We start from the raw sequence: 14329 nt of genomic DNA, 5'->3' as shown, positions 1-14329 counted from the left end.
TGATAATAAAGCACCTCACAGTTAAATATTCACATATAAGAAGAGTGTGTTGCACTGAAGAAACAAGTCAACCAGGCCATCAAGGATAAGGAACAGGAAGAGCTACAACAGTAGATACTGAAAGAGGTGGTTGAAGCCACTTGTAGGGAAGTTCCTGACATGCATATCCATGAGGAGGAATCAACAAAATATAAGGTCGTGAAGCTCGACTTTGCAGTCAAGGAATCCAAGAAGAAAATTGCAGATGTATAATTCGAATATGAGGTAAATATCAATAGCTACAATTAAAGCTACATCTAGCCATGCCACCAGAAGTGTGTGAGCAGAGGGAGATTGACTTAAAAATTGGGATGGCCAGGATTGGAAGAACGTGGAAAATTGTTGGATGAGAGCATGCAAATTTGGACTTCACTGCAGGAAGATCAAAATGTTCAGAAACTACAAGAGGAAATGTAGCAAAAGCAACACCAATTGGAGGAGATTTAGGAAGTTGCGAATACTTTTCCAATCTCATAGAGGCTCGCAAAAATTAATGAGGCAAAGGAGCTACAAAAGAAAATAGAAGAGTTGAAGAAGGAGGAGCAGAGTTTGATAGAAAGGACTCAATCTTGGCAAGGTGAGGCCCTCTAGCTATCACAAGCAGTGGATGAGAAGCTTTAGCAACTTTGACAAAGGGAGACAAAATTGGAAAAAAAGGTTGTAGAACATGTCACTGAAGCATTATTAAAAGAAGTGCATAGCAAGGAAAAGAAGTTGGCAAAGATTCTATAGCAATTCAGCAAGACATACAACAACATTGCAAACAAGATCAAAGGCAAACTAACTGAGTGAATCGGGATGAGTTACATGTGAGTGTTGGGGCCCTGTTGGGTGCAACCCAACTTGGCCAAATTTTTGGCAAGGAATCTAAATTTTGCAGGTAGAGTGCACAGTAGAAGAGATGTCGAGGATTACGAAGTGGACCGCATAGTAGTAGTGGAGCACAATAATGACCGCACAACAAATTCATCACGCTGTATAGGGGAGTCACGGTGAAGCCCGTTCCTTTTTGTAAAAGCATATGATATTGTAAAAGTTGAATTGTTTTGGACCATAGTCCCTTGTATTTTCGAAACCATGGTATTGGGTCCATGGTAATGTAGTGATGTAATCCCTCAATGTAATAGTATATATAGGGATGAATAATAAATAAGGAAGAAATCTAATGAGTAATAAATTGTATCCAGATCTATGTTTATGGTTGTATTAATGTGATCTGTACTTCGAAGAAAGGGGCAAGGTTCTGCGGCTGAGTGCGTGGGGGCCTAGGTTTGCATCTTAGTGTGTATACCATCCGCAGCTTAGTGCGCAAACAAGCTGCAACTGTGTGCAGCTTGTTTGTTGTACCAAATTATCTATTATAAGAAACAATTCTTGTGGACGTAGTCCCACATTGGGATGAACCATGGTAAAATATGTGTCTTCATGTGTTGATTTTCTTATTATATGCACTTTATTTCAGTACTGTAAAGTTTATGGATGTCTATGATATGTTTAAGTGATGAATGTAATTATGCGAAGTAACATATAAGTGTGAAGTAGTTTACAAGTGTTAAAGCATAAGAAAATACAAAATTTCCACATCTCAGTATCCCTCAAGGCTGCAGAAACCTGGTTTTGCAACCTCCCATAGTCACTACGGGTGAGACTGCAACTTTCCTGCAGCTTGTTGTTGAAAGGGTCAATGATTTAAGGTTTTTTTGGTGCGGAGTAAAGAATCAAACTCGGTTTAGCCCAACCAAAGCCAACAAGAAACAAAGTAGATTTTCCTAGATCCTAAAATCGCTCCATGATTTATTCCTAAAACTCTCATGCTTTTAAAGGATTTTATTTTTCCTCATGGATAAAATCTTTTCTAAAACTATTCTATAATAATTATAAGAAACTAAGAATTTTTACAAAAAGGGAATTAGAATTCATTTTCAATATTGAAGCCCCTTTTTGAGCTTTTCTTCAAAAAGCTTAATGGTTTTGGGAAACTATAATGCTCTTGCATTAGATTACCAAGGTAAAAAAAAATTACGACCACGTGATCATAAGCCTTTGATATAATAATCCTCCTGGATTCCAAACTTTTTTTTTTCAATTTACCTTTCATCTCAACATGTTTTTGTCCTATTGGTGATGCCACCTTCAATTCTCTAGGCTTCCAAATGCCATTCTACTGTCGTCCACTTGCTTTATTGATGCAGATATTCTAAACCAACTATACTTTGTTGTTATTTGTCCTCTTCCTGTTGTTGTACCTTGTCCCAATCATCCTCTTCATTAGCATCCACAAACTGTTAATTTCCTCGTCCAACTTTTTCCTTGACTGCTAAAACATACTTTCATCTCTTACTTGTTGTTGCATATCTTCCTTGTGCATAATAGTTTCAAGACTCTTACCAAAATATGGTTTATACACCTACTTCACTTTCTCCTGATCATGGCTTGTAGTTTCCTCCTTGTTAGTTTCTTCCAATATAATTTCCTCTTCTTCTAGATTCAACTTTACAAGCTTTGAATATGCACTTTTTTATTTAGTAATCTCTCCTCAAAAAGTTTCAAGACTTCACACAAATTAATAAAATTACCTTGAATTTAATTTGTAGCCTTCATGTCATAATCAATATTTATGTCCTCTACCAACCATTCCTCTGAGATATTTTCTTCCCTTGAAGTCTACGTCTCTTTCCTCTGGCATAAGACCTTCATCATCCCTTACAGACATTGCATTTGTATGTTGTTCTTCATCATTGTCCTCCTTTTGGTTGTCTTACTGAGCCAGTTGTGTCATGTTCACTTTATGGGACTATGTTTCCTCATCTTCCTTCATCACAGGTTTTTGGCAATGTCTTTCTTTTAGGATTTATAAATACAATCCTTCTTGTTCTTCACTTGGAAAAAAAATCAAATTACATTTCTCATCTATTTCTGTGAAAGTTGTATATGGTTTTCCATCTTCATCAAAACTTGAAACTACAAAAAAAAATTCCATATTTAAAATGGCAAGGTTGTGTGGCCACATTTCATTCTTCATACATCAATTCATCATTTTGATATGAAATTTCAAAATAGTTCATGATACTTGCAGTAAGTCTCTCCTCTCTAAGGATGTCTCCTTGCTCTGGTGTAATAATTTAATCCACAATTCTACTAATTGGAATTTCCTTGGTATTTTCCTCATGAGGTAACTCTCCAACATCTACACCTACATGATCTAAATTCACAAAAATTTCATTAGTTTTAAAATCATGAGATCCTTGGAACCTATCAATTATTTTATCCTCGTCTTCACTAGGTATAGGTCCTTATTTTAGTCCACATTAGTGAACTTCTTCCTTCAATGGCCTCTATTTAGACTAAACTCCTTTGATTTTCTCTTTTTTCATCCAAGCATTCAACTTAGTGTTCAATATTTTAAATATTCTCCTTAACTTCCTTACAAACAAGTTCATTACAAGCAACTTACGTTCTTCTTCACATTCCATCCATTTCTTTGGTCTTTTTCACTCTCCTCTATAATCATCTTCATTATGTTGAGCCTTTCTCTAAAATATGCAACTTCTTGTCAATTTCAACTAGACTCATCTTCTTCTTCTTTCTCAATATGCCATTTTCTATGAAATATTCCTTTACACTATTGTGTCTTACACATGAACCTTTATCATGACTGTTAGTAGTCATATTCTCCTTTCCTTTTTGAACTTCACCTTATCCACCTCTACATTGCCTCCAAGCCTTTGCAATAACAAGTTCCTCCTTAACCTGCTACAATACCTCACTAATATATATTTGAACCTTCCCTGTTGGTATCCTTGTTTCTCTCCTCTAGAACCTCTTTGATTTCTCTAATCCTCGTAGGCCTTTTAAGATTTTCATTTCTTCTAAGAACATCCACTTGTCTTCCTTTCTAACCTCAACTAGAATTTGTAAAGGTTCTTTTCCACAAGTCTCGAAGAACTTCCTTAGTCCTTGGTTGCAATCCTCCTATTGTAATCATCCTCTTCACTTCTACTTATAACCAACAATTTATCTAACAAATTTATTGAAAACAAAATACCAAATTCACCTCTGTGTTCAACTTCATGTGAGTAAGCATATTGTTGCTACAATTTTCTCCTCAATTTCTCTATTTTTTTTCTATGTAAGACTAATTCTATTAATAAAAGCAAAAAATATAATTACACTGAGGCCCCGCCTCAACCTCTGTTGCTATAGTTCATCAAACCAGTCGAAACTGCGCCAGTTTGGGGAAACCAGTTTGACATTGCAAAATAGTAAACATATATCCCTGAAATGTCATCAACAGACATCCATATTTCGGACTTGGAACCCAGAAAAAAGGTACAACTCAGCACCATTGGACTTGACAACAGAACAACAAAACCATTGATCAGACAAACAAGCAGCAAAAACATCAAATGACTGGACCAACCCGTCAACCGCAGAACGCCGAGCTGGCTCATTTATTGAACATAGGGTGTTTAGTTGTTGAACAACACAGCAGTTATGGCTGACATACATTCCTTTTGTTATGTGCAGGTAATCATATTTATTTGGGATGCAAAGTTGCAGTTCTGATGAGTGGGGGTTGAAGTGACTGCTGTTTTGTACTTCTGGAATAGACCAGTTTGGAAGCCTTTATGGCTCTAGCTGTTTTCTACTTGGGTCAATATGTTTTGCAGTATTAAGTAGTAAAATATTATTTATGGAGAGTTGTGGCCCAGTCAATGTATGGATGATTTTTGGACATAATTTAATACTTATTTATACATAATGTTATTTATTTCTGTTTAAATTTTGGTTTCAAAAGTCTCAATTAGGTGGTTTGGTGGGACCAGTACTATATCAATTACTGGTCCCTGCACAACATTAGGAATCTCTCCCCTATAAAGCATCATACAAATCATCATAAAATATATTATATAAATCTAATTGTGAAGAGCATGCTTTTTTTTTGAGAATATAAATGCAGACTAAAATGGATTAAAATTGAATTATAATTATTATTATAAAATTCAAAGTCAACCTTCACAGTCTTCGTTTCATCGGATTCCCTCTCCCAGCGTCCGCGTATGCTTCGTATCCTGGTCGTTAGGTGGTGAATCCCCTCCTCTGTGCAAAGAATTGTGATGAAAGAAATTCCCTACCCGGAAAGAAATGGTCACTTCTCCATGTAACTCGAAATATACAGCTTTCAAATCCAATCATATGATTCGATCAGATTCTTGTAATCCGGCATGAAAATTACATATGATCCGGCATGAAAATTGCCATATTCTTAGGGATTGAGGCGAAAACAGAATTCTCGTCCTCTATCCATATATATTATCGTACTCGTGCACATAGATTCAATGCATTTAGAACTTTTTGTAAGAGTTCTGCGTGACCAGGCGAGGCGGAAGCAGCCATGGCCTACATAGCGGTTTTGCTTGTACTTGTTGTGTTTTTATCGCCATTCATTCACTCAACCTTAGGGGCTAAACAGGCAAGAAGTAATATCTTGTTTACTGTGTCAGTTTTCGTTCTGACCATGGATGGTGAATGCTGCTTTACTATTTTACTATTATTATCGTATGCGTTTTCTGCTGCTTCACACCGAAGATTTGTGATGACTGTGATATGTGCTTTGATTGAATGTTGAATTTTTTTTTGGGATTGAGGAGTGTGATTTCTAAGTTACTCAGGTTAGGGTAAAAAGATAAAGGGTTTTTATAGGGTTAAATAATGTGGTTTTTAAAGATATTTTTAATATGTACTAAAATTAAATTAGATGATATGTTCCAGTTTAATGAAATTTTTAAAAATATTTTTAATATATTGAAAAATAAAACCAGATAACATGTTTCAGTTTAATGAAGTCCCAACTATTATTTTTTATATATATATATATTTCTGGATAATTGCATATTCTAAAATCTGGAAAAGGGTTAAACAATTGACCTCTCCATTGGAGATTCCTGATTATATATATATTTCCTTCGAAATAATTGCATATTCCTAAAATCTGATATATAAAAAAAAAAATAACAACTGACCTCTCCCTTCTCCATCATATTCAAAGATATTCTTGAAATCTACGGTGTGCTGTGATTTCTGAAAAATGAATGCAAATTATTCTGCTGTATCAACAATGTAAAGTAGTCTTCAACCTGTAATGTATCTTAATTGACATTTCAATTTGTTATGTTATTGCTTTGGCTGTTGCAGTCTTATGTGGTGTACTTGGGAGGACAGCATGATGAGAGTCTGGAACACGAACTGGTAGCTGATTCTCATCATGGGCTTTTGGGATCAATACTAGGAAGGTAATGTTTAAATGCTTGGATGTCGTATATGTTATCAAATGTCTAATAGTTTTATTTTATTTCTGTATGAGTATAGATATCAAATTTTAATCATGATATATCAGTATGTTTCTTATATTTTTGAGAACATCATATGAAAAATTACAGTAAAGAGACAGCCAAGGAGGCAATATTCTACTCTTATACAAGATCCATCAATGGTTTTGCTGCTACTCTTGAAGAAAAACACGCCCACGCTCTCTCAGGTGAATTGTTTAGCATCATTAAACCATATTTTCATTCTCTCTCTGTTTCAGTGAATGAATGAATGGATGTTCAAGCTAGGAGATCCAATGATTTTAGGATTTCTACCTATATATATATGAAATGAATTTAGGATTTCTAACTATATATATGATGCTGCTGTTGGGCGTTGTTTTTTTATTCAGAGCATGAATTTAGGATTTCTAACTATATATATAAATCTGCTGTTGGGCGTTGTTTTTTTATTCAGAGCTCCCACAGGTACTGTCTGTGTTTGTTAACAGAGGAAGAACTCTGCACACAACTAATTCATGGGGATTTCTAGGCTTAGAGGAAAATGGTGGTGGAGAGTCTGAAACTGAAGTAATTTCTCGCCACTCTCTGTGGAGAAAGTCTAATTTTGGGAAGGATGTTATCGTTGCTAACTTAGATACAGGTGACCCCCCATGATATCCATAGAAATAGCTCATTCTCTCTCTCTCTGTATATTCTCCTAATCAGGCAATACTAAAATGAGCTCATTTGATTTCTTTGGTTTATGTTTCTGTTCTTGCTAAAGGAGTGTGGCCTGAATCTAAAAGTTTCGATGGCACCGGTTATGGGCATGTTCCTTCTCGATGGAAAGGGATCTGCCAAGAAGGCACAAATTTCACTGCAGCACAATGCAACAGGTGTTTCCATTAAAATCCATTTCATCAATCAGCGTTTTACCCAATTGTAGTAATCCCAATGGTTTATAAATCTTCTTCTTTTTGGGGTCTACATGTCAGTTTAATGGCTTCTCCGAAGAATCTTGATTCAATGTTAAAAAAACCCATGTTCTTTTTATGTTTATAACTTTAACAAGTAACTTATTCTTGCACACACTTACGTTTTCTTCTTTGTTCTTGCAATATTCCTTACAGTCTAATGTCGTTATTTTTTCTTATTGTTACATTCTATCTCTAAGGGAAAAAACAATCAACTGCATTTTTGTGCTTGACAGATTGTTACTTTATTGTTGTCTTCAGAATCCAACTCCTCCATTGTAGGAGAGAAAACCTGCTTAAAGAATCAGGACCTCTACTTTATGTATTCATAGAATAAAGGTTTGACACTCTATAGTGTCTTGTACAATAGGGATTCGATGGTTTGACACTCTATAGTGTCTTGTACAATAGGGATTCGATAGTGAGGCAGCTCTCCTGACCATTTCTTTATAGAATCAAAGTTTCATTATCCAATGTGTTGTTTGCAACAGGAAATTGATTGGAGCCAGGTACTTCATCAAGGGATATGAGGCTGAAAATGGGCCTTTCAATATAACGGGCGATTTTCTTTCTCCACGAGATGCAGACGGACATGGTACTCATACTTTGTCTACTATGGGTGGGAATTTTGTGAAAAATGCGAATGTAAATGGATATGGAAAAGGGATTGCAAAAGGAGGAGCTCCTCATGCTAGAGTTGCAGCCTACAAAGTCTGTTGGGGTTCTTGCTATGATGCAGATATTCTTGCAGGCTTCGATGCAGGGATACATGACGGAGTTGATGTGTTCTCTGTTTCGATTGGATCCCCCCTCGTGCTAATTATTTTCAGGATGCACTTGCAATTGGAGCGTTCCATGCAGTCCAAAGAGGAAGGGTAGTTGTCTGTTCTGCTGGAAATTCTGGTCCAGATCCGGGGTCAGTTGAAAATGTGGCACCATGGATCATAACTGTGGGAGCAAGCAGCCTTAACAGACAATTTCCTTCGGGTGCTGTTCTTGGAAACAACAGGACATACGTAGTGAGTATACCCTTTTCTGAAAGTTCATTTTTGTTTTGGGTAAATGTGAATGTATATTTAATTCATCATCTGAAATCTATATACAAAATCTTCCCATGAGAGAATTATTAACTCCTAGCTCTTCCATACGTTGTACTATATTTTATCATTATTATTGGATTGGTTAAGCGTGTTTATATGTGAATAGTTTTTTTTTAAGTTTCAGAGATTTTTTAACTAATCAATTTATATTTAGGTGTCTGATTGAGATATTCTTTCAATAATTTGATAATATAATAAAAATATGTCTATATTTGTAGTATTATATCTATTAAATAAAATATTTAACGCAACTCTTTTTATTTGAAAATCATGTATATCTCACATCGTTTACATAGTATTAGAGCCAATATAGACCGGACTCTGACAAAAGGATCCATGATCATGGTATTGTAGTATTTTTAATCCTCTTTAATAATGTAAGTAATGTAAATTGTTTTATGAATATTGATATGATTTATTTATAACATTATGTTAGGATTTGTTTGTAATGCTAGGATCTTCAAAAAATAGTTGTTATGATTTGTTTGTAATGTTATGATTTCCAAAAATCAGCGATTAAGATGGTAAGAGTGTTAGTGAAGTTTTGTCGTAAGAATTGATTCGACATTGCATTAACCATGATGGAGCTATTGTGCATGGTTATCATCAATTGATTGCTCAAACAAAATCAGGTTTTGGAGATGGTATGGAAGTCTTGGTTGTGACATAAGTTTTTGAGTTTTATTTACATGAAAATGCACGGGAGGTGGATTTGGTGTATAAAGAGATCCAAAGAATTAGGCTTTTGGGATTCCAACCTTGTGAGTATAGTTCTTTGAAGTGTGGAGGTTGAAAATTCATGACATCCATTTTACTATGTGGGCTTTCCATCATGATATCATTGACGCCAAAACCAACACTCACTAATGGTAGAGATCCATAATTGGTCTTACCATTAAAGAAGATCTCCATTGTGTGAATGCACCTTAACCTTGAGAGTGGATGGGTATCAACATAGCTAAGTCGACAATGAATAAAAGTGTCATTCATGCATTGAACCTAGTGAGAAACTATCATCATAATCATGTTACTACCTGTACATGTAGATTGTTCTCATGCACCCATATTTATGTGGAATCAACCATATCAATTGGTTACATGGTGAGTGTAACCTAATGTATCCAATGCCAAACATTTCCTCTTGTTTCTTTGCAATTATTGAGATAACCTTCATAATGTAAATTGCTTTGCAAAACGGTTGGCAAGATTTCCTTGGAATTGTCATTAAGTTAGTAAAATCCATAAAAGTTAGCATGTAGCCTTGGTGTTTGAGTTTAGGGAACTCATTTAGTGCTCACAAGGAACTATAAATTTATTGTGGAAAACTTTTGTGGTCTTCAATATTCATGTGCATTTTATAGTAGATTCAACATGCTACATGGGAAGCTAATGTTAGTTAAAGATAAGTCATACAAATATGGTTTTCATTTCTATGCATGTCTAAGTAATGGTAAACAAAATTGATTGACTAATTGGTTGGGGATGGAAAAATATGTAAAACCAATAAATGAATGTAGAGAAGCATCTAGGCTTAGAATAACCTAGACATAGGAGGAATGCATCATTTATGCTTGCATTGGGGGGTCAAATAATAATTTGACATCTCTACAATTGGGTTCAAACACGAGGGATGATATCAAGGCAAATGTACAATTGGGTTGAGTGACAAAAGAGAGAATTTAATGTAATCATACATGGATCACTAGTTTTTGTGCCAGTATATACTTTCGTTGAAGGCTTATGTTAGGCCATGGAGTACGGCATGTTCCTAGTCAAATTGTGTGGTACCAATGTTTGGCTTCAATGTACATTTTGTTCCCAATGGGTGAGATTGCAATAAGAATTACAATGATGTTTGAGATGTAGCAAAGAGTTTTCTTTTAGAGTTTGGTCCAAAGGATGTTGATGATAGTTCTTGTGTCAACAATGGGAATAAACGGGTGATGAAAAAACAAGGTAAAGTTTATGTGTTTTCTTCAATAAAAGACCTTGTAACTATAATAGATGTATGATGGTACATGTTCTTGAAAATTTTGAGCTTGTATTTTTCGTAGAGCTTGTACATAGGATAAGTATTGTGTGGTACCTAGGAGATATTATAAAGCTTCTACCAAGTATTTGCATGACATAGAGTGTGCTAATGCTATGTATCTATATCTATCTATGTGACATGTAAAAAGCATGTTATTATAATCCTTGGATAGCCATGCATACCCCTTTCCCATGTTTCCCTGATGATTTAAATAAATTTGTATAGTATAGTGCAAAGCCTTTATTGTGGAGTTTGTAACACTTGAAAGAGTGGTCCATGTGTCAGTTAGAATTCTTTACTATTGTGTTAGTTGTTGAATTTGAGAGGTATCAATAAAAAAACCTCAAGTTTTCTTGACTTTTAGGTAGAGACCATTAGGAAGTTGAATGAACCATGTCCCTAAAGGACATCCTACTATGCTAGCAATTATAGTAATTAGGTGCCCATGTGTTTTGATTGAAATTTTAGAGGTGTACATGATGAAGGTACAAGAATCAAGATATAGAGATAGACTTTATTGATAAAAACACCTCTTATTCATGTGAAGCAAGTGTTGTAGAGGGGTAGATGATGATAAACGCCTAACCTAATAGAGATTGACACAAATTACTCATTAATAGGGAATGTTGGAATTATTAACTCCTACTTGCCTTATGCATTATTATGTAATGCTTGAACATATAATAAGGTTATGATTGTTATTGGATTAGTCATTATAAGATAAAGTCGATCTCATTTGCTTCTAAGTTCTAGAAAATTGTTAAATCTAATTATTCACTCATGTATGTATATGTGTCTTATTACATGTTTTGAATAAACACTTAAACACACATTTCCGATATCTAAATTACTATATCTACTTTCCCATTTCTCTACATTCCCGATAAATGCCTAAGAACAAATACCCGTATAACAAGTAGACACCAAAATAAACGAATAAAATTATACCCATTTCATTCCATTCCATTAAATTTTCAAAGGTCAAAAGAGAAACAAAGTACTTCCAAGAATATGAAGGTAATTTCCAACATTGACATTTTCCAGGGAAATCGTGCTTATGGAACTTTCCATTATGTTCTTCTACAAAAGTAAAAAATTGATGTATTGTACTTTTGAAGTTTAATGGAGTTTTTGTTGAACCTTTAGAAGGTGGCCTGTGAAGGCCATTGAAGTCAACAAAGCTGATCGGTTGCATTATTCTTTTAGAAGTTAAAAAAACTTCTTACGCTATCTTTGTTTATGTTTGATGCCAGGGACAAAGCATATCGAAGTTCCGGTTACCAGAGAAAAAATTGTATCCTCTGGTATCTTCAATTGATATTGCAGCTCCAAAGACCTATAATCTATCTGCGTATGTTACATTACTACCAATTTTAGTAGTTTTCATAATAACCATGAGTCCACTTATCAACAGGACATTTTATTTTCAAAGAGGAAACTAGTATGACTTTGAGGATAAGTTTTAACAGTTTTATGGGAATAATGCTGCAGACAACTTTGCTTCCCTGGATCTCTGGATCCCCGGAAAGCTAAAGGAAAGATTGTTGCTTGCCTTCGTGGCGTCAATGCAAGAGTTGAGAAAGGTGAAACCGTTCGTGAGGCCGGGGGGTTAGGCATGATTCTCGCCAATGATCCTCCAAATGCCAACGACGTCTCTGCAGATGCTCATATTCTTCCTGCTACACACTTGACTGCAACTGATGGGGCAAAAGTCTTTAACTACATCAACTCTACAGTGTAGGTTTTCAAGACAGCTATTTTATTTTATATTAACACCACATTAAAAAGGGTTCTAGTCAATGAATGACCTTACAGGAAGCATCCTAATTTGGCATAAAATCGTATTCATTCAGGTCCCCTGTTGCTTACATTTCTCCTCCAACAACAAAACGGCTTGCAAAACCAGCTCCAGTGATGACAGCCTTTTCCTCTCAGGGCCCAAATATTGTTAATCCAGGCATCCTCAAGGTCATAATCAGAATCCAATCCTCAAATCTTAATGTGTTTACACAATAATGATATTCCATTGTATGTTACTGCAATTTTTCACAAATAAAAGTTTTGAACTGTACTGTTTCTCCATTGCAGCCTGATATTACAGCTCCAGGGTTGAACATCCTAGCAGCATATTCAATGGCAGCCTCACCAACTGGTCTCCCATTCGATCATTCGCATCTACCTTTCAATATAATATCCGGCACATCTATGTCGTGCCCGCATGTTGCTGGTGTTGCAGCTTTATTAAAGGGAGCACATCCTGATTGGAGCCCAGCAGCTATCAGATCTGCCATTATGACTACAGGTACATACCTTTATCCATCTGTTTGCACATATACCGCACAAAATCATCAATTTCTTTATTACGGGAATGATTTTTCATTTTCATTAGGAAAACTCACATTTTCACTGCAGTTATGGTGGGTTCATTAGAACTGAATATAGTGATTTTGGGAATATTACTGAATCTGATAGTCAAATAATTGACCTCTATTTTGTTCATTATTTTTTAAAAAGATTTTTAAATCTCATTAAGATAAAGATGGTGGTTTATTTTATTAGAACTCTAGTTTTTGGGAATATTCCAACATCTCATAAACAAAAATCAAATTAATTATTTCACATAGCTTCTAAACAAATTCCAAAATATTCTCAAATAAACAATCAAAATTAGATATCCCTATCAAACATTATAATGTTGTAACTATAATGAATAATATTTAAATTGTTAATTTATAATATCTAAATTGTTAATCTGTAATAAATTGCCATCCTTTTGATTTCTTTTTCTGTTCTATTTTCCTTTGTATATTACAGCCACAAAATTGGACAACACGAAGGAGCCCATCCGGGATGCATCAAGGCAAACAGCAGGTCCTTTTAACTATGGTGCAGGTCATGTTAATCCGAATGTGGCTGGAAATCCAGGGCTAGTCTATGATCTATCACCCGAAGATTACTACAATTTTTTCTGCGCCTTAAATTATACTTCAACACAGATCAGGGCCATAATAGGAAAGGAATTCTCATGTCCAGCACGCCCATCGAAGATCGAGAACCTCAACTATCCTTCCATTACAGTCGCAGAATTGCAGGGAACCGCGATTGTGAAGAGAACGCTGAAAAATGTGGCAGAGGGACATGCGACTTATAAAGCGGAGGTGACGGGTCCTCCTGGAGTTTTGGTGTCAGTGAATCCCACAGAACTTGAGTTTTCCAAGAAAGGGGAGAAGAAATCTTTTACTATAACATTCAGTGCAAAAAAAATTTCAGGGGACTTTGTATTTGGGTCCCTATCCTGGAATCATGATCGATTTTCAGTGGTAAGTCCCATTGTTGTGGGTGATGTGACTGACCAGCGCGGCCTGAATCACTAACCAACCCACCATTGTTGATTGATTTTTTTCACGCATGTGCAAGATTGATGAAATAAAGCAATAAAATGGAAGTTTCCATTTTGATGAAATGAAGCCCTAAAATGGAACGTTTCTTTGTTTCTTTTTGTTGCTGTACTTTTGTATTGGTTTTAATCATAATTTTGAAAAAAAAATATTATTATAATTATTTTATTGATGGACTTGATTTATGAAAATTTAATTTTATTATTATTTTATGTAGTAGTCTAAAAATTATAATTTTTTGCCTTGAAAATTATGGAAATTCTGGTTATATTTGGAAAACATTTGGCAGAGATTTTTGTAGATCCAAAAAAAACTGTTAAAATTCTTAAATTTATGTGCCTTGGACGTTTTTGATGGTGTTGAATCTATTTCCACCATAAAAAAAACATGATTCAAACACCACATCTACAAGAATTTTTAAAATTTTTTTGTTCCCAACTACTTTCGATTGTCCATGCAATTCTTCAGCCTCCAT

The 14329-nt window shown here is 35.0% G+C and overlaps 1 pseudogene across 1 annotated transcript; it reads left to right on the top strand.

Annotated features, from left to right (window-relative positions):
• The first annotated feature begins 6132 nt into the window (after positions 1 to 6132).
• LOC149173605 (subtilisin-like protease SBT5.3) lies at positions 6133 to 13881 on the top strand (annotated as a pseudogene). The gene is made up of 10 exons (XR_016259697.1): positions 6133 to 6332; positions 6480 to 6577; positions 6826 to 7011; positions 7135 to 7246; positions 7816 to 8343; positions 11710 to 11807; positions 11948 to 12193; positions 12310 to 12424; positions 12545 to 12758; positions 13271 to 13881. The product of XR_016259697.1 is annotated as a subtilisin-like protease SBT5.3 (transcript).
• The last annotated feature ends 448 nt before the right edge of the window (positions 13882 to 14329 follow it).

Source organism: Pinus tabuliformis, chromosome 4_2 (assembly GCF_031772625.1).
Source record: "Pinus tabuliformis cultivar Carrire ecotype Pingquan chromosome 4_2, CPIR1, whole genome shotgun sequence".
Classification (NCBI taxonomy): Eukaryota; Viridiplantae; Streptophyta; class Pinopsida; order Pinales; family Pinaceae; genus Pinus; species Pinus tabuliformis.
Note: the sequence above shows the minus strand (reverse complement) of the source record. Positions and strands in the feature narration are given on the sequence as shown.